The sequence below is a fragment of the Hevea brasiliensis genome, chromosome 10, assembly GCF_030052815.1.
Source record: "Hevea brasiliensis isolate MT/VB/25A 57/8 chromosome 10, ASM3005281v1, whole genome shotgun sequence".
Lineage (NCBI taxonomy): Eukaryota > Viridiplantae > Streptophyta > Magnoliopsida > Malpighiales > Euphorbiaceae > Hevea > Hevea brasiliensis.
Genome location: NC_079502.1, coordinates 32207457 through 32228884, shown reverse-complemented (window position 1 = coordinate 32228884; position 21428 = coordinate 32207457). Strand labels below are relative to the sequence as shown.

General features: G+C 33.3%; 1 pseudogene; it reads right to left on the bottom strand.

Annotated features, from left to right (window-relative positions):
* Window positions 1-324: 324 nt before the first annotated feature.
* LOC131169857 (protein TIC 214-like) lies at window positions 325-17001 on the bottom strand (annotated as a pseudogene).
* Window positions 17002-21428: the final 4427 nt, after the last annotated feature.

Below are 21428 nucleotides of genomic sequence, written 5' to 3'. Positions count from 1 at the left end.
TTTAATTTGGTATACATAAAAATCTTTACTTTGTTAGTAATTCAAAATTTTGTTAAATACAATTTATCATTAATCAATCCAATTTTTTTTATTCGGTTATAGATACAAAAGGATGGTATATTTCTTCGCTTACAAAAGAGAAAAAAATTCTACTTAAAATGAAAAGAAAAAAATTCCATTGATTCATTTCTAGATCTAATTGATACATAATTGAATTCCATGTATCAGAATGGAATATGGAGTGGAAAAGAATGACGTGCTCATCTCCTTGTTTTCATAAACTAAATCAGATGTGCTATGGGATATATGAAAAATGCACTCTTATCAAAATTTCAACCACGGATATATATATATTCTTACCATATTGAACCGACTAGCATTATTAGTATCGAACCAATAACGATTCATACAAGCTAAATCTTCTAATCGAAAATTGGGCTAAAGAAAAAATTGTAATTTTATTAGTTTCTTTTTATCTCGATCAAAATGTTTGCTTTTATCTAAAATGAGACTACAATTTTTTATGTTATTACCATTGAAAATTTATGTATTTATATGAATATCATTTTTATTTTTTAAATTGAAAAGAATTCTTAATTCTCTACGATGTTTAGGGGATAAAATATTTTCAGGAACAACTAAATCATAATCATTTTATTTTCTATTTCCAATTATACTTTGATGTCTTTCAATAGATTCGGTAAAATTCTTTTTATAAACATAAAATTTTTCTCTGTATTTTTTATTAATTTGTTGTTTGTTCTTATGAACTAATATGATACATACCATTTGATACAAAATAAATTGTCTATCATTTTTTACCGACAGACGGACAGGTTCAATAATCAGTATTCCCTTTCTCATTAATTCTATAAGAGTTAAATCCTTCTGAACCATAAGAATATTCAAACTTATTTCATGCCTTTGAATAGAAGATATAATAATTTCTTCTAAGCAGGAGACAATATACTTTGATATTATTGATTATTTTGTGATTTAAAGAACCATTCCATCTTAATTAAAAACATAAATACCGTTTTAGGAAGAAATCAAGTTCTACTTCCATATGACTTTTGTTTTACTTTTTATTTCTATGTTTTTTCATATCTAATTATATATAATCTTCTTCAATATCTTTTTCTTGATTTGTGAAAACTGACCCAAAGTCCCCTTAGTCTTCGGATTCTTTTTCTTCATGATTTTGATTCTCTAATTCAATAATTTTTTTTTTCATTCGATGATATAGATATAAAAAGATCGTTATTTTTCTTCCGATTAATTTTATTATTTTTTCTAACATTTTCATTTCTATGAAAATTTAAAAGAAGAAATTGGATGGATATTGCCCATGGTTTTATCTTATATGTATTGTAAAGTATTACAAATTTTTGAAAGAACCAAAGTTCAAAATTGGATATAAGACAATTTTTTATTTCTTCATTCATTCTCATCCAATCAAAAGGGTTTTTTTTTTTTTTCTTATTGGACGAATTGACTTCTTGATTTTGGTGAATTGTAAGAAAAAAAAAGATTTTTCTTATCAATTTTATCAATTATTTGATACTTATTAGTCCTAGTCTTAGTATTTTATTTTATTTTTTTATCTTTGCTTCCGGTATCGATCCAGGACTCAATATCAACCTTCTTTCTAAGACAAAAATTGAGAATTCTCCAATCAAAATATTTTCTATCTGCACTTTTTTCCATATCGATAATATCATCTTCTGCTAGATGTCGCAAGGGGTTTTGCGGTCGCCTGGACGAACACTCACCGAAGTGGGAAAGAGTGAGGAGTCGCCACTTTAATTTTGAGGGAAATTAAAGAAAACCATTTGCGAAAATAAATTAAAATGAAACCACTTCAAAACCAGAGATTCTAGGTCCGGGGTCCGTGAACGGGTGGGGAAGGTGTTAGGCACCCCACCTCGTCCCTCAATGAGGGTAAGCAGATTTAACTTCAAGCTCTTTATAAACTAGAATTGATAGTTAGGAGGTTTGAACGGAGATGTTAATCCTCTTGGTAAAAGGGAATATTTGATTTTTCACCAATTCGGGTTACCCATATACATAAATAAATGAGTCGACCCTTAGTGAGTTACTGTTGCGTATCAGTTTTGTTTAAGGGGGTCATTTTGCATATTAGAATTCGATTTGAGAATCGGATAAGAACTCTCCTCCGATCTATTTTAAATTAAAATTTCGATTGGAGATCAGATAAGAACTCTCTTCCGATCTCTTTTAGGTTAAAATTAGAGTTTTGGATTGAGAATCGGATAAGAACTCTCCTGCGATCTCTTTTAAATATTTATTAAAATTATGGATTGAGGATCGGATAAGAACTCTCCTCCGATCTCTTTTAGGTTAAAATTAGAATTTTTGTTGGATCGGATAAGAACTCTCTTCCGATCTTTTTTAAATATTTATTAAAATCATGGATTGAGGATCGGATAAGAACTCTCCTTTGATCTCATTTAAATATTTATTAAAATTATGGATTAAGGATCGGATAAGAACTCTCCTCCGATCTATTTTAAATGTTTGCTAAAATTCCGGTTGAGAATCGGATAAGAACTCTCCTCCGATCTCTTTTAAATATTTGTTAAAATTTTGGTTGAGAATCGAATAAGAACTTTCCGCCGATCTCTTTTATTTTAATAGGAGTCGGATAAGGACTTTTTCGACCTCTCGAAATTTGATTACAGCTACACATCACAAGAGCCTAAAACTAAGGGTTCTGGCATTCAAAAATGCCGAGGATCGGAATAAGGCTTCTTTTAACTTATTGGTACCTTGTGACTAGACAGGGGATACCAGACTGAATTTTCCGACCTCCTATATGGTCTCCTTATCAGTACCTTTTGATACCCGATCTATTCCATTTATTTATCTTAGATTTGGTTTTATTCCGCCTTATGACGTTTTACTCAATTATCTTCTGTGTTAGTCTAGTTATTCAACTTTACTATTTTCCTGACTTGTCATTCAGACCTTCTATTATTTTGAAGAAACGCTTAAGATACAGTTAGTTGCATTTTATCCAACTACTGATACGCACTCGGGACTAGAACTCTTGCATTCAGAAGTAATAAAATTAACAAAAGAATGGACTGATTAACAAAGAGGTAAACTCGAGAATGACCTTTTTCGCGTTTTTTCTTTTTGCAGTATAAACTTGGAGAAAATTACAAACGTGAAAATAAAGGAAATATGTAAAATAAAACGAGCAATTGATAAAGCAGCGATATAAGCACTCACCTGTAGGGAGCCGAATCTACTAAACTAACTACGGAATGGCAAAATGTAATAGGACTGCGGGTTGATAGCCGGAGGACGAAGGTTCGCCTTGAAGTGAAGGATACTTTGCTAAAATGCAGACATGTCAAAATAACTGAGTTTGAATGAAGTTGAGCTTGGACAACGGGGGTGGAAATAAAGATAACAAAGACAGAAAGTGAGAGTGTCACAGGATAATAAACGAACTGAAAATGAAGAGTTTCAGTATTCAAAAATGCCTTTGCAAGGAAACACTTCAGAAAACTGGTTTTCAAAAGTTTTTCTTATGAAAGCTCAAAAATAGCAGAGTAACGAACTGAATTAAGTTTCAGAGTCCTTCCGCTATATTCACCCTTTTTTCGTCCCCCTCGAACAGTTTTCATGCAGGTATTTATAGGGACTGGGTGCCATCCATGAAGGGTTAGGATTTATTTTGAGGGAGATGGAGGGTTAGGATTTTAAAGACATGATCGGACGCTTGGGAATTAAAGAGAATCAGAATGCATGGTTGAGATCTTTTCAGAAATTTTTGTCCTCTTTCTCTTCTAATCTGACGGCTCAAATTTTCTTGTCCAGGGCGATCCAAGGGCTGGGAATAAAAGGCGTCGGTCTTGTTGTCTTCTTCTTTGATCTAAGGGCTCCTGGCTCGTCCTTACAAGTAAGATCAATGGTGGAGATTGGGATGTACAGAACTGTCATGACATACTCTAGCACATGTCAGTAATGCAGGCGATTCTGGGGCGTGCGGTGGAGATTTTGTCTCCAATGCTTTAACTACCTCGGCTCCGATTATGACGACAGTTAGAGAAGTTGTCTTATTCTCTTTGCCCTCCGACCTCCCCTCCATTCCGGTCTTCCTAACACACTCCTTTTTCGATCTTTCGTGCCAGCCTCCCTTCTTCCGATCTCTATCACTCCGGTCTTCTCCCTTGTCTGGTTCGATCCAGTCAAAGCATTTATTCCTTCGATTTTCGAGGCGTTCGCTTCGTTTTCTGCTAGCAATAAATGCCCAGACTCTCCCTATATATATATCTTCAATGGGAAACCCCTCCGCATTTGATTTTCTCCTCTTTTCCTCTCATATTTCCTGTTCTAATTGCTCCGGCAATAGTTCCGGTCATAATAGTGGCTTTTGATCTTTTCCCGATTGTCCTTTTTATTCCCCGACTGAAAATTTACGATCCCAGTGATCGAAAGATCATGATAACCTCATTCGATGATAGTGAGAGAACCGAATTAATTTGCCGACCTGGATCGAGGACCTCGATCATGTCGATCTAGAATCGTTCGACCGATATAATCGGCGAACTGACTTTGGGAGAGAAGACTGCTAATATTCCCCTTGACGTTGGTGACTGCCCCTTGAAGTTCATTCGGCTTCTCACCACATTGGATGTCCCGACAGCGGCTCGGTTTCGAGCAATAACATTGATGACGATTTCTCTCATCTTCATGAGAGTCATAGTCACCCCATCTAAGCTGTACATCTATCCGATGTTGATGGCCGGTCTCCTGATCAGACACATCTTTTGATTCAGCCACGAGACTAGGCTTTGACATAGGCCATTATTAGATAGGGTGTACTGCCGATCTCTAGAGATCGCCCAAATGATGTAATCCAACTTTTAATGTAATCCGATCTCTAGAGATTGCCCAAATGATGTAGTTCAACTTTTAATGTAATCCGGTCCCTCGAGATCGCCCAAATGATGTAATCCGACCTTTCGAAAATAAAATTTTATTTGGTCAATTATCATTTTACTATTATTGCATTGACTATTTTTCCGATCTCTGATGTATTTATCTGATCCGGTTCCTAACTGAACAGCCCTTAACCGATCCGCACTTCCAAACATCCGTCTTAATTCACCGATCTGTAACTAGCCGATCTCTTTTATTATGGAATTTCTGGAATATTCGTGAGACGTGTCAGAAAAGCTGGCGAGTCCCGCTAACCGATGCACCGCCTGGAACACTGTGAGCATTAAATGCTCAGACGGGTATAAATAGGGGATGGGTCAGCCAGTTGCTCTCTTATGTCGTTTTCAGCATCTCGCGAGCAATTCCAAAATTCTCTCAATTTTTCAAGTTCTTCCGACACCGATCAAGCTCCGGTAAGGGTTTTGATCCTTCTTTTAGTTTAAATTCTCTATTTCCTTTGAAAATGAGCGGCACCGAGGGTCAGAGAGCGGCAAGCCCCCCTTCCGTTCAGATCTCGTGGTCGTCTGATGAAGTGGAGGTGGTCAGACCAAGCGTGAAACCTGAACCTCCTAGGGTCTCCGTTCCAGCTCGGGGGCAAGCAGCACCATCAAGGCATGTACATTCTTCAGGGAGAGAAAATCTTCCCATGGACGAGCTGCCCTCAATCTTGCAAGAAACCGACCTGTAGTCGTTCAGCGAGGAGTATAACATTGAGCCTGATTCATACGAACTTATCCGGTGTCACGGCGATCTCCGAGCTGATCACTTCTTCAAAGAGAATGACATGATCATGGTATACGAAGAGCAACTAAAAGCCGGGCTGTGGTTCCCTCTTGAAGACTTCTTCAAGGAAGTTTTAAAATTTCACCAAGTGAGCATCGCCCAAGTTCACCCGAACTCATGGCGGATCCTAGTAGCCTTCAGAGGCCTCTACTGAGCGAAGGGACTCCATCCTACAGCTAAGGTATTCGCCGTACTACATAGATTAACTCATCGAAAAGACGACGAGTATTGGTTCTTCCAGGCGAAGCCGCATTGCGGGCTTTTTACCGATCTGCCCTCCTCCCTGAAGAATTGGAAGAATCACTTTTTCATTTTGAGGAGCAAAATTTCGGACAGCTTTGAGGGTTTCCCCCGTTGCTGGCTACACTAAGGCCCGTTAATTCTGAAGCGCCTCACCTTGAATAGAGAAGGGGGCCTAATGGTAATGGAACTGAAAGATCAGGCGGCCAGGGAGAAGTTCTCTTGTTTGGATGCAGTGACTGTCGAACTACATCATTGGACTATACAGCTGATCACTGGTCAAGAACGCGGGCTTCAGCTCTCTGACCTAGGCATCGGTATTTTCTATATCTTAGATCTTTGGACCTTAGCGATCTCACTGACCTCTTCTTTATGCAGGTATGGCAAGCGGCGAAGCTTCCAAGGAGAGCCGAAAGCGGAAGAGGGAGGTCTCCCGGAAAGTGCGGGAGATGAAGCGTTTCGAGCTGCTTTAGACGCCCAGTCATGATCCCAAGGAGATGCAAGGAGGCTCGTCTCAACCCTCGGGACCGCCGGTCATAGAAGTGGTCCGATCTGCTCCTCGCCAAGAAGAGCCGCCTCCACCTCCTCCAGTCGCTTCAAGTGCGGAAGGGGGTCTTTCCCAACCTCCCGTAAGGACCCTTTCCCGTAGTGCCCAAGTCTTGATCCACTCGCTGGAGAAGAACCACACGGTTCAAGAGAACCCGAGTTTTGCTAAGGTCTTGGGGTCCTCCATCTGCCTTCGGGAGGATCGGGATAGGCTGTCCCCGGACAATCTTGATGACATCCTGACCCAATCTATGAGCCTGAACGTGGAGTGCTTAGTGAACCAGCACATTGTCCGGGAGAAGGCTCACCGCCTGGGTAAGGAGGTCGAGAAGATGGGTCATGAAGTGGCTTCCCTCCAATCCCAACTTTCATCCTCTCAGAACTACATATCTGAAATTGAGGGGCGAATGAAGTTCTATGAGGATAAGCTGGCCGAGCAAGCTCAAGTTCTGGCCGAGCGAGACCATGTTCTTGAAGAAGTTCAGGCGCTCCGGGCTGGTGAAGTTGCTCACCTCACTGAAGAGCTCAAATCGAAAGAAGAAGAGGCGGTGACAAGGGAGGCCGGCGTTTATGTGAATGCTCACAGGGATCTCTTGGCCGAGCTTAAGAAGCGTTATCCCGAGGAGGACTTCTCCTGGATGGTCGACCTGGCTCCCCAAGATGAAGAGGAAAGCGAGGAGGAGGCCGAAGGTGAGAGAGGGAGCAGACAAAATGATCATCCCCAGTCGAATGACCTGTATAAATTTTAATATGAAATGAAATGAAATTCTTTTTTTGTTCAATGATTGGATGTGATCGGAAAGTCTCTAAATTGCATAAACACTTGATTGTCTGAGCATATTAGAACAACATCTAAAAGTGATTATTAATCTAAGTGTAAGAGGTCGGAAAACACAATAAGCATGAGATCGGCAGGGAACCAATGCTAAACGGGACTTGATTAAAATTGGAAATTTGACTTGAACACTTAAGATCGGGATCATCATTAAACCGGATCAAAACCTTTATTATTCCCAAACTTTTAAATGAGAGATCGGCAATAAGACTAGTGGCACGAAGGCCTAATGTTGGTTGAATCTCGTTTGACATGAAAGATCGGAAATATAATTGACTGATCCGGGGACTTGGCAATTGGTTTGAGAGATCGGTGAGGCTTTAAATGATATGGGGACTTAGTATTGATTCGATTCCTTCTGAGGAGAGATCGGAAATGTGATTGGCTGGCAAAGGGAGACTATGTGTTGGGGATCGGCTTCAAAGTTTATTTATTTCAGGGATCGGCCAAAATATGGTGTCGACACTAGATAATTATTGATAGAAATATCTTCCAATATGTCAAATAAATTGCTTTTTTTTCTGTTGTAATTATAAGAAATCTCTTGTTTATTATTTACTTGTAATGGTTATCCATAAATATACGAGTCCTTCTTATTTTCATAATTAATAGATTTATATGATAAAAGATTATATCTATAGTGTTTTTTAAAATTATCTTTTTGATTCGGTAATGAATCAGTCTAAAAATCATTTTCTTTTGTAATGAATTAATCGGTTTTTTTTCATATAAATTCTATTTGTTTAATTTTTTTTATTTTGAACCATATGGTGTTGATGTTGATTGATTATATTTCACCATTTTTGTGGTGTTAATCTAGACCATCTAATCTGAGATTGATCGTATTTATATTGATAATGACTCCTTAACCAATTTTTCCATTGATTCATTACAGAATTTCTAATTTTTTTTAATTCAGAATTAAATAGCCCTTGGGCTATAAAAAAATCCTTTATTTCATTCTTTAAAAAAAGGCTATGATATTCAAAGATAGATTTTAACTTACATAAATTAATAATTTTGATTTGTGATAATTTGTAATTTACATAAGCTTGTGACAAGGAGGATATGTCACAAAAAATCTTTGAATTTTTATTAATAACAACAACATTACTATTATTACTATTACGTGACTTTTTTATAATCGAAATAAAGTGAATTATATTTTGATTTGTTTTATCAATTTTTTTTCTGATTTTCTTCATTATTGTAAATGTATTTAGTAATATTTTTTTTTGTTGATTCAAGAAAAAGCTGTGCATTGATCCTTGGAATATTAATGATACCTAAAAAGATATCTATGTATATCTTTTCAATAAAAATTTTTCTAAAAAAATGGAATTTACGCGCTAATTGAACATTTCTTCTTTTTACTATCTGCGAAATATTTTTTGATGATTTTAATTTTTTAGCATTATAACTTATTTTATTTTTGTTAGGACTAATATTTATTTCCGGGGTTCTAATTTTTTTTTCCTTTTCTTTTGTAATTTTTTCTATTTGATTTGTGGTTATCTTTTTTTCTAGCAGAAATATTTTTCATTTTTTTTTTCTGTCAGTGAATAATTTGTCCAAGTCATAGATCGAATTGGGATGGATAATTTTTGAATCATCTCATTATTGTTATTGATTATCGAATCTTTTTCTTTTTTAGGTTCATTCAATTCATATACTTCTCTAAATCTAGATAATAGAATTGGATTTCTTTTTGATTTTGAAAGGTTGTTTATTATTTCTTTTCGAAAAAAAAATGTTTTGATGATCCAGTTTTTTTTTTCTTTTAAGAAATTTAGAAAAAAATTTCTTCTTTCTTCTAAAATTGTCATAACTCGAAAACCAATTTTTTGTATTTTTCTAATTTTTTTTTGAGTTTTTTAAAGATGGGTTCAAAAAGTGAAAGCCGTTTTCGGGGAGAACCAATAGGAAGTTCAGCTTCCATTCCCAAAACTGTTAAAAAACAAAAATCATTTTTTTGTACTTTTTTTTTTCATTTTCGTTTGATCTTTATGAGAGAATTTTAACTTAGATTTGTGCCAAGGTTTTAGATGAAAAGGAAATAGGATCCTTATTTGAATCCTGTCTATTAACCAGTTTTTTAGAAATTCTTTTTCTGCTAATTGAACTCCATTATAGACGCATTTAACATGCATTTCTCTACTCCAATCTTTTAAATCCTCGGACCATTCGGGAGTTTAAAAAAAAAGTATACGAATGATATTTTTAGTTATTATTAATGAAGGTAATATAATATATTTTCTAAGAATTGATTGGGTTACTAAAACACAACCTCTTATTACTTTAGCAAAAAGAATGCTATCCCAAGCTTCAGCCATTTCTATACGAGCTTTTTTCTCTCTTTTGTTGTCTTCTCTTTTGTCATCTTCTCTTTTCTTACTTTCTTTTGTTTTTTTCTTTATATTCAAAATTGTGAATTCTGCGTTTTTATACATCCAATTTATAAACATCGTTTTTATCAGTTCAGAAATATCAAAAGAAAAAAAAAAGAGATTTGTCTATTCTATCCAAAAAAGAGGAGAATGCACATTTGCTTGAAACAGTTCCCAAATAGCTATTTTGCACTTTGTGAGCGCACATATCCTTTTATTATGTCTCGGTGAAATCCGATTGTTGTGAATAACGTATCAAAGTCACTTCTTCTATTTGATCAGAATTCGTTGTATCTTTGGTATTATTATATGTATCTGTAATTTTTTTTATTATTAGAAAAAATCACTACTCATTTGGCTTTTCGTGAATGAATTTCATAATCTTCCGACATGTTTTCTTCATTTTGTCCCTCTTGTTGTTCCAAATCGTCAATTAATTTGTATGACCATTGAAGAACTTGTTTACTTATTTCTTTTATTCCAGTAGAATTTTTTCTAATTGTTTTATTTTTTGGATTCATTATAACTGTATGAAATAAAAATTTTAAAATTTTTATTCGATTTTCTAAATCCATTTTTTCTTCTTTGTGATCTGGAAATAAGGGAAGTTCCTTAAAATTTACGTGACTTTTTTATAATCGAAATAAAGTGAATTATATTTTGATTTGTTTTATCAATTTTTTTTCTGATTTTCTTCATTATTGTAAATGTATTTAGTAATATTTTTTTTTGTTGATTAAAGAAAAAGCTGTGCATTGATCCTTGGAATATTAATGATACCTAAAAAGATATCTATGTATATCTTTTCAATAAAAATTTTTCTAAAAAAATGGAATTTACGCGCTAATTGAACATTTCTTCTTTTTACTATCTGCGAAATATTTTTTGATGATTTTAATTTTTTAGCATTATAACTTATTTTGTTTTTGTTAGGACTAATATTTATTTCCGGGGTTCTAATTTTTTTTTTCCTTTTCTTTTGTAATTTTTTTTATTTGATTTGTGGTTATCTTTTTTTCTAGCAGAAAGATTTTTCATTTTTTTTTCTGTCAGTGAATAATTTGTCCAAGTCCTAGATCGAATTGGGATGGATAATTTTTGAATCATCTCATTATTGTTATTGATTATCGAATCTTTTTCTTTTTTAAGTTCATTCAATTCATATACTTCTCTAAATCTAGATGATAGAATTGGATTTCTTTTTGATTTTGAAAGGTTGTTTATTATTTCTTTTCGAAAAAAAAATGTTTTTGATGATCCAGTTTTTTTTTTCTTTTAAGAAATTTAGAAAAAATTTTCTTCTTTCTTCTAAAATTGTTATAACTCGAAAACCAATTTTTTGTATTTTTCTAATTTTTTTTTTGAGTTTTTTAAAGATGGGTTCAAAAGGTGAAAGCCGTTTTCGGGGAGAACCAAAAGGAAGTTCAGCTTCCATTCCCAAAACTGTTAAAAAACAAAAATCATTTTTTTGTACTTTTTTTTTTCATTTTCGTTTGATCTTTATGAGAGAATTTTAACTAAGATTTGTGCCAAGGTTTTAGATGAAAAGGAAATAGGATCCTTATTTGAATCCCGTCTATTAACCAGTTTTTTAGAAATTCTTTTTCTGATAATTGAACTCCATTATAGATGCATTTAACATGCATTTCTCTACTCCAATCTTTTAAATCCTCGGACCATTCGGGAGTTTGAGAAAAAAGTATACGAATGATATTTTTAGTTATTATTAATGAAGGTAATATAATATATTTTCTAAGAATTGATTGGGTTACTAAAACACAACCTCTTATTACTTTAGCAAAAAGAATGCTATCCCAAGCTTCAGCCATTTCTATCCGAGCTTTTTTCTCTCTTTTGTTGTCTTCTCTTTTGTCCTCTTCTCTTTTCTTACTTTCTTTTGTTTTTTTCTTTATATTCAAAATTGTGAATTCTGCGTTTTTATACATCCAATTTATAAACATCGTTTTTATCAGTTCAGAAATATCAAAAGAAAAAAAAAAGAGATTTGTCTATTCTATCCAAAAAAAGAGGAGAATGCACATTTGCTTGAAAAGCTTTTCCCAAATAGCTATTTTGCACTTTGTGAGCGCACATATCCTTTTATTATGTCTCGGTGAAATCCGATTGTTGTGAATAACGTATCAAAGTCACTTCTTCTATTTGATCAGAATTCGTTGTATCTTTGGTATTATTATATGTATCTGTATTTTTTTTATTATTAGAAAAAATCACTACTCATTTGGCTTTTCGTGAATGAATTTCATAATCTTCCGACATGTTTTCTTCATTTTGTCCCTCTTGTTGTTCCAAATCGTCAATTAATTTGTACGACCATTGAAGAACTTGTTTACTTATTTCTTTTATTCCAGTAGAATTTTTTCTAATTGTTTTATTTTTTGGATTCATTATAACTGTATGAAATAAAAATTTTAAAATTTTTATTCGATTTTCTAAATCCATTTTTTCTTCTTTGTGATCTGGAAATAAGGGAAGTTCCTTAAAATTTACGTGACTTTTTTATAATCGAAATAAAGTGAATTATATTTTGATTTGTTTTATCAATTTTTTTCTGATTTTCTTCATTATTGTAAATGTATTTAGTAATATTTTTTTTTGTTGATTAAAGAAAAAGCTGTGCATTGATCCTTGGAATATTAATGATACCTAAAAAGATATCTATGTATATCTTTTCAATAAAAATTTTTCTAAAAAATTGGAATTTACGCGCTAATTGAACATTTCTTCTTTTTACTATCTGCGAAATATTTTTTGATGATTTTAATTTTTTAGCATTATAACTTATTTTGTTTTTGTTAGGACTAATATTTATTTCCGGGGTTCTAATTTTTTTTTTCCTTTTCTTTTGTAATTTTTTCTATTTGATTTGTGGTTATCTTTTTTTCTAGCAGAAAGATTTTTCATTTTTTTTTCTGTCAGTGAATAATTTGTCCAAGTCATAGATCGAATTGGGATGGATAATTTTTGAATCATCTCATTATTATTATTGATTATCGAATCTTTTTCTTTTTTAGGTTCATTCAATTCATATACTTCTCTAAATCTAGATGATAGAATTGGATTTCTTTTTGATTTTGAAAGGTTGTTTATTATTTCTTTTCGAAAAAAAAAATGTTTTTGATGATCCAGTTTTTTTTTTCTTTTAAGAAATTTAGAAAAAATTTTCTTCTTTCTTCTAAAATTGTTATAACTCGAAAACCAATTTTTTGTATTTTTCTAATTTTTTTTTGAGTTTTTTAAAGATGGGTTCAAAAAGTGAAAGCCGTTTTCGGGGAGAACCAAAAGGAAGTTCAGCTTCCATTCCCAAAACTGTTAAAAAACAAAAATCATTTTTTTGTACTTTTTTTTTTCATTTTCGTTTGATCTTTATGAGAGAATTTTAACTTAGATTTGTGCCAAGGTTTTAGATGAAAAGGAAATAGGATCCTTATTTGAATCCCGTCTATTAACCAGTTTTTTAGAAATTCTTTTTCTGATAATTGAACTCCATTATAGATGCATTTAACATGCATTTCTCTACTCCAATCTTTTAAATCCTCGGACCATTCGGGAGTTTGAGAAAAAAGTATACGAATGATATTTTTAGTTATTATTAATGAAGGTAATATAATATATTTTCTAAGAATTGATTGGGTTACTAAAACACAACCTCTTATTACTTTAGCAAAAAGAATGCTATCCCAAGCTTCAGCCATTTCTATCCGAGCTTTTTTCTCTCTTTTGTTGTCTTCTCTTTTGTCCTCTTCTCTTTTCTTACTTTCTTTTGTTTTTTTCTTTATATTCAAAATTGTGAATTCTGCGTTTTTATACATCCAATTTATAAACATCGTTTTTATCAGTTCAGAAATATCAAAAGAAAAAAAAAAGAGATTTGTCTATTCTATCCAAAAAAAGAGGAGAATGCACATTTGCTTGAAACAGTTCCCAAATAGCTATTTTGCACTTTGTGAGCGCACATATCCTTTTATTATGTCTTGGTGAAATCCGATTGTTGTGAATAACGTATCAAAGTCACTTCTTCTATTTGATCAGAATTCGTTGTATCTTTGGTATTATTATATGTATCTGTATTTTTTTTATTATTAGAAAAAATCACTACTCATTTGGCTTTTCGTGAATGAATTTCATAATCTTCCGACATGTTTTCTTCATTTTGTCCCTCTTGTTGTTCCAAATCGTCAATTAATTTGTATGACCATTGAAGAACTTGTTTACTTATTTCTTTTATTCCAGTAGAATTTTTTCTAATTGTTTTATTTTTTGGATTCATTATAACTGTATGAAATAAAAATTTTAAAATTTTTATTCGATTTTCTAAATCAATTTTTTCTTCTTTGTGATCTGGAAATAAGGGAAGTTCCTTAAAATTTAAACTTGATCTTGATTTTCCAACAAATTCATTAATTAAGTTTAAGAAATAAGTATTTTCTATTGCAAATGCTTTTCTATTAAATCCATCTGTTTTTTATTCAAATTCTTGATAATTAGTAATAAGAAGAATAAGATGAATTTTATTTATCCAAAGCATCTCTATTGAATTTTTTATGGAAGTTTTATTTAGGAGTGAGGGTGAAAAAAAAATGGATTTTCTCGCGGCAGGACCCACTCAAAAAGGGATCATAAATTTTAGTTAAGTACTCTTTTTTAGTCTTATCATTACATAGTCTAGTCCTTTTTTCGAGTGTATTCAGAGTAAGATATTATTCCAAGAGAGGTCTTATGGAATGCGTTAGAACAAAAGAGGGTATCTATTAGGTACATACAAGTATTGAAAGATATGTATGAAGGAGCAACTACTATTGTGCGCACAGTGGGAGGGGACACAAGAGATTTTCCGATCTCAATTGGATTACACGAAGGATCAGCCATAAGCCCTTACCTTTTTACATTAGTTTTAGATGAACTGACGAAACATATACAAGAGAGTATTCCTTGGTGCATGATGTTTGCGGATGATATTGTTCTGATAAATGAGACACGAGAAGGAGTCAATAGGAAGCTAGAACTTTGGAGAAGTACTCTAGAGTCAAAGGGTTTTAAGTTAAGTAGAACGAAGACAGAATACATGCATTGCAAGTTCAGTGAAGGCCAAACTGGTGATAGGGAAGGAGTTAGTTTGAATGGAGTGGCACTGTCCCAAAGTAATCACTTTAAATATCTAGGCTCAGTCCTTCAAGTAGATGGGGGATGTGAGGAGGATGTTAGTCATAGGATTAAAGCCGGATGGTTGAAGTGGAGACGTGCCACGGGAGTTTTATGTGATCGTAAGATTCCTAATAAATTAAAAGGAAAATTTTACTGTACAGCCATACGACCGGCTATGCTATATGGTAGTGAGTGTTGGGCACTGAAAGAGTCGTATGCATCTAAGATAAGAGTTGCAGAGATGAGAATGTTAAGGTGGATGAGTGGCCATACTAGACTAGATAAAGTCCGTAATGAAAGTATTAGAGAAAAGGTAGGAGTGGTGCCAATTGAAGATAAGTTGAGAGAAGGGAGATTGAGGTGGTTTGGTCATGTGAAGCGTAGACATACGGAGGCTCCAGTTAGACAAGTAGAGCACATTAGGCTAGAGGATAGAAAGAAAAAAAGGGGTAGACCTAAATTGACTTGGAGGAGAGTAGTACAGCATGACTTAGAAGCATTACACATTTCTGAGGATTTAACCCAAAATCGTTCAGAGTGGAAAAAGCGAATCCATATAGCCGACCCCAAATTTTTGGGATAAAGGCTTAGTTGAGTTGAGTTGAGTTGATTCAGAGTAAGATATTCCTTATCTAGAGCCTAGACTTTAGATATTCCTTATCTAGAGCCTGGACTCTGTTTATAAATTCATTATTTAGGATTTTCTTTTTTTGTTCATTCTTATAATTCCAACAATTATACAATTCATCAGAGGAGAGTTTTTCTATTGTAAACAGAGATATCTTTCTTTGTATCATTTCTAAAAAAGTTGACAAACTGGGTGAATACATAAAATATATTCTTTCTTTTCTATCACTCCGACATGTATAAAATTTTTTTTTGATATTTCTTTTCTTACAGCATTCTCAAACTGATCATTTTTTATATATCAAAATGGACAATTCCAACGTTTAGAGTAAAAAAGAATCGTTACAAGAGGTTTTTCAAACCAGAAGAGATATTTATTTTTTTTATCTATCAATATTTCTAACTTCAAATTTTTTTGATTCCCATCCAGATAAAAAGTTTCATAAAGTGTTTTATTTTTATAGCATGCCTCTTTAAAGTGAAAATGGAATTCATCCTTTGTTTTTTCCTTTCCATTCACTTGGATCTCTTCCGTTTCATCGATTTTGTCGGGACCCTCCTTTTCTTCTAAAAAAAGGGAAGAAGAAGGATCTTCTTCGGTGGATCCCTCTTGTTCCTGTTTAGTCCCCTTCGTTTTGGAAGTTTTTTCTATTTCTACATCTGTTTCTTCCTCCCTTTCTTCCATTTCTGAGGTTTCTTTCAGTTTCTTAGTAAAAATGGATGACGGTATTTTGCCTAAAGAGTAGACACAGGTAATAAATAAGAGAATACTAAAGATTTGAGCCATAGAATTTCTCAATTCTGACACAAGGTACTTATTAGATCGAAAAAGTTCATTAAATCTAATAGAATTATTTTGTTGTGTCTAGACTAATATCAATCCAACCCATTTCATGAATAAAATGTGACCAATTAACCAACCAACAAAACTACTTGTTACAAATAACATCTTCTTGTTGCATCAAAACATATAAATGTTGACTAATCTGACTAACATTGAACTTGGTAAAATAAAATGGTTGAATAATTGAAAAATGAGATTATTCAGGAATACAAATTGAATGTTAAAATTACGCATTGAATTTCTAGTAGTAGATCCATAATAAAAAAATTGTTTATGATTGTTCCAGAAGAAATGAAACAAAAGATAGGTGGAGCTAGGACAGTTATTGTATGAGGTCTAGCCAATGCTAGATGCAGAGGCGCATAATAGATCGATATGAACATCATGAGCTGTCCTGTAATAAAACCTGTTGTTGCTGATGCCTTCTTCGCAGTTCCTTCTTCTCCTTCTTCTATAACCCCAGCTCAGAGAAGGAAGAGATAAGAGGGTCCCATGGAGAATGTGGTCAAAAATCCATAATAGAGTCCAACCACAACGATTGAATTGATTATCTTCATGTATAAGGATACTAGATTACCTAGTATAAAAGATTAAAAAATCATCACAAAACTCCTTTTTTCTTTTCTATTGCAATTTCTGGATTATTATATGATGTGTCACACCTTACCCCTCTGTAAGGCATAACATGTTCTCATAGTATATATAATGAATTATCGAACTTCGCCTACTGATAACTCATTAAATATACTAAAAGGGATTTTAAGCAATTTTCAATGTCTTTATACAGTAGTGAGCACTTTAGACAGGTTTTAAAAACTTTTACTCAAAGTTAAATTACACAACAAATCTGCCATATCAATAGATTCTATGAAAATTTTGGCAGAGTGCCGTCTGTATTTTGAACAAAACAGTTCTTAAAAAAAAAAACTTATAAAAAGCACTTCCAATATATTTGTTTCAGTCCCTAACTCCAATAATAGTTCAACACAAATCAATTTTCTCAACATAAGTCAAACTCAATTCAACATCAATTTTCAGTAGTTCTAAAAATAGAATTCAAAATGACTGAGTAGTTCAAAAGCTGAGATAAGAGAGGTATAATACAATATTTTTACAGGCCAAAATATAATTTACAACTTATTTGTAGAACTTAAGTTTACAACTACTCAAGACCAAGTGCAATATATACATACAGTTCACATACATTACAACAAAAATTACAAGGAAGTGGTATACTCAATATACCCGGCAAAATCCCAAAAGTGTAGTACAAACAGCCTACTCTGCTGCTTTATCTGTCTATCTACCTGTGACAGCAATAAAAAAGCTATCGCTGAGCTAATGTCTCAGTGGTGCACAACATTAAGAAAATACAATTTAAAACTATAAACCATAAATCATATGAACTGTGGACACTTAAAATCATAGTTAATTTCAAAAGACAGAGAATGTCATAAAGAATTAAACTCCATTTCACAATATCTCAATAAATACTAATAAATCACACACACAGCTTAATCATGATTCCAAAGTCCAATTCATCCCAAAAGCCAATGACCAATGAGGAATAACATAGCTAGCTAGCAATTATATGAGTACTCATCCTATTCGACCTCAACTAGCACACACCTCAACACTTCAGCTAGAGAGGGAATTCAAAGCCAATTCATCCCTAGACAAGCTAGCGATGAATTCAATCAAATATACATGATAGCTATGGTTTCAAACCATTTGCAATATTTTTCAAACAATAAGTGTCCATCAAATTTCATTCAAACAAATTTTCCACAATTTAACCAATAACATACAAATTATCATAATTTATTTCAAGTTAAAATTCAAAAGAAATAACTGTTGTGAACAAACCTCTGATGAGTAGCCTCTTGGCCTTGACTCAGTGGTTTTTTCCCCTTCCTTGAGTCTTTGCTAACTGAAACACACAATTTAAAGTGTTTTAGTACTCATTTAAATTGTTTCTAATAATAAGGTTTAATAATTAAATTTTATTAATACTATTACTTTCATTAGTCAACCTATAATATTGACCTTTGATGCACTATAAGTGAGTCAATTTTAATGTCTCCAATTTGTCACATTTTATAGTCTCTAAGTGTTGGTATATGTTACCAATTTCATTTTAGAGCTTATTGCATTTTATTACAATTTATCGGATTTTGGTATGCTATTTTGACCTAGCCGGATGACCTAGTTCCCTCAGTTTCTAGGTTCTGGTCAGAATTACAAACTTGTAGGTCTATGTCTTATTGAACTTTTACCACAAATTTTAGGTCATTTGGAGTTTACTAGACCAAGTTATGGTCATTTTACCAATGCTGAACAGGTTGCACTAAAATGGCAAACTTAGGTCATTTTTAGGTCATTTCCAATTCTGACAGGTTTTATACCCAAATTTGTGCAAGCATTTTGACTTATTTATGGTCATTTCTGGGTTTTGTGATATCTGTAAAAGATGTAGCCCTATATCTAAGCTTTCCAACGGTATAAATTTTAGGTCATTTGGACCTGTTTTGAGTGAGTTATAGCCAAAAGACTGACTACTGTTCAAATGGTCAATTTCTGGGTCACAATGTTTGCAATTCCGAATTAGGTTAGTTTTAGTGTCACTTTTCGGATAGAATTTTGATAGGCTTTCAACATGAAAGTTGGCACATTTTGTGCCTAGTTTCACCTCCAATTAGCCTCATACCAATTGGAGTCACACACTTAGAGTTATAGGCTGAAATACATACTGCCCTTTACACTTTTCTCAAACACCAATCACATATACATTCAACTTGCAAAATTTAAACTTCTCATACCTAATTCTGATTTGTTACCATACCAAATTCATTTATCACTTTATGTAACACCCCTAAGTTCGGTAGTGCGTTCTACTGTTCCGGTGACCAGTGTTGTCCGGACAGCTAGAATGCCTAGAACTACACTTTGATATGAGTGAGGAGACATTAAATAATGAAATACAAGAAAAGAAAATACAGGAAAAATAAAGGAAAAATAATAGTAAAGAAATGCAACTAAGTTAAGCGAGCCGAGAACCTTAGCGATGGGTGATCGCACCGGGAAGTCACGGCGTGGACCATTGACTATCCCTGGACCGCGGGGAACCCTGGAAAATATTTTTAGGACTCGAATAAATATTTATTGAAGTATAAATGTCATTAGAAATATCAAAGAAAAATTAAATAATTAGTACAAAGAAAAGTGAGAAATCGAAAAACGGACAAAACCCGGTGTTACCGAAAAATCGGCAATGCAACCCGAACTCATTGTGGTCATTTGATATCCCGAATTGTCTTTTGACCTAAATTTCCATTAAAAATAAATAATATTACACTTGAAAAATATAATGAAAAATTAATTTAGGGGTACCTAATGTAAATAGCAAAAATGGAGAGTAAATGGTGTAATTATCAATTAAAACATATAATATAGTTTAATTAAGGTGAGTGGACCACTATGGATTAAATTAATACTCAATGGGCAGGTGTAAATCCACTAACCAATCTGCAAGTCATCTTCTTCAATTTAAAAGTTCCATTGCCGCATGAAAGCTTTCAAACCCTCCCATGGCCACCCACCTTCAAACCATTACAACTCCATGATCAAGCCATCTTTTCCCACACTTGTCTTCATTAAAGTTTATCCTCACATCACAAGGAAGAGTTTGATACCAAAATCAAGAAGTTTAGTGAAGATTTGAGAAGTCTCATCCATAGGTAAGTTTGAGTTTTTGAATATTGCTTTGTTAAAGTTTGTAAGCATGTTATGGGTGTTTGATTTATGGAGGAATTTTTGAGTTTTGATGTTGAATGGGAATGTGCACTTTTGGCAGCCATGGAAGCACCTTGAAGGCAGTTTAATTGTGCTTGTAAATGGTGAATTAAATGATTGATTAGATGTATATTGTGTAGGAAATTGTTTAGGTGATGTATACTTAGTATATGTAAAGGTAAAATGAAATTTAAAGATTGGAAAGTAATGGAATGTAAGTGTACCATTATGGCTGTTTGCTAACCCTTGAAGAATGCTGGAATTCATGCTTGGTTTATGGAATAATAATGTTAAAATGTGTTGGTTGTTATGGCAGTTTGAATGTATGTATAGTGGTGTGAAGGTTGGACATGTGAATGAGCTTGGTTATGGAGTTAAATTGTTGTAAATTGAGTTGGGCAAATTCTGCACTTGTTGGTGCACATTGAATGTAATTGTAAGCTGCCAAAATGACCTATAATGTGTTTTGAATTATGTTTAGGTCATGGTACAACCAAAATTAGTTTGAATGTTAAGTTTGGTGAGTGTTAAAAGTGATGTTTGATATGTATGCAAGAATTACAATAAGGCAGTTTGTGTTTTAGGCCTATAACTTTAAGTGTGTGGCTCCAATTGGTATGAGACCAATTGGAGGTGAAACTAGGCACAAAATGTGTCAACTTTCATGAAGGAAGCTTGCCAAAATTCTGCTTGCAAGGTAGCTTGAAAAATGACCAAATCCGGATTAAGTGCAATTGAGGCCTGAAAACTGACCATTTGGGTAGCAGTTAGTGTTTAGGCCATAACTCACTCAAAACAGGTCCAATTGACCTAAAATTTTAACCATGAATAGTTAAGACCCATATCTACAAGTCTTATGAAGACACCAAAGCCCAGAAATGATCATAAGCAAGTCAAACAGCTTGCACAAAATCGGGTTCAAAAACTGGCCGAACCTAAAATGACCTAAAGTGACCTAAAATGACCAATTTTGGTGCAATTTGACCAGTAATAGTAAAATGATCATAACTTGGCCTACATAACTCAGAATGACCTGAAATGTTGCCCCGCGTTCCATAAGACATAGATCTACAAGTTTGTAGTTTTGACCAAAATCTGAAAACCGAGGGAACTAGGTCGTCCGGCTAGGTTAAACTAGTATCCCGGAATCCAGCAAATCGCAAGAAAATGCAGTATACACAGAAATGAATTTGGTAACATGTACCAACCCTAAAAGACTATCGAATGTGACATATTA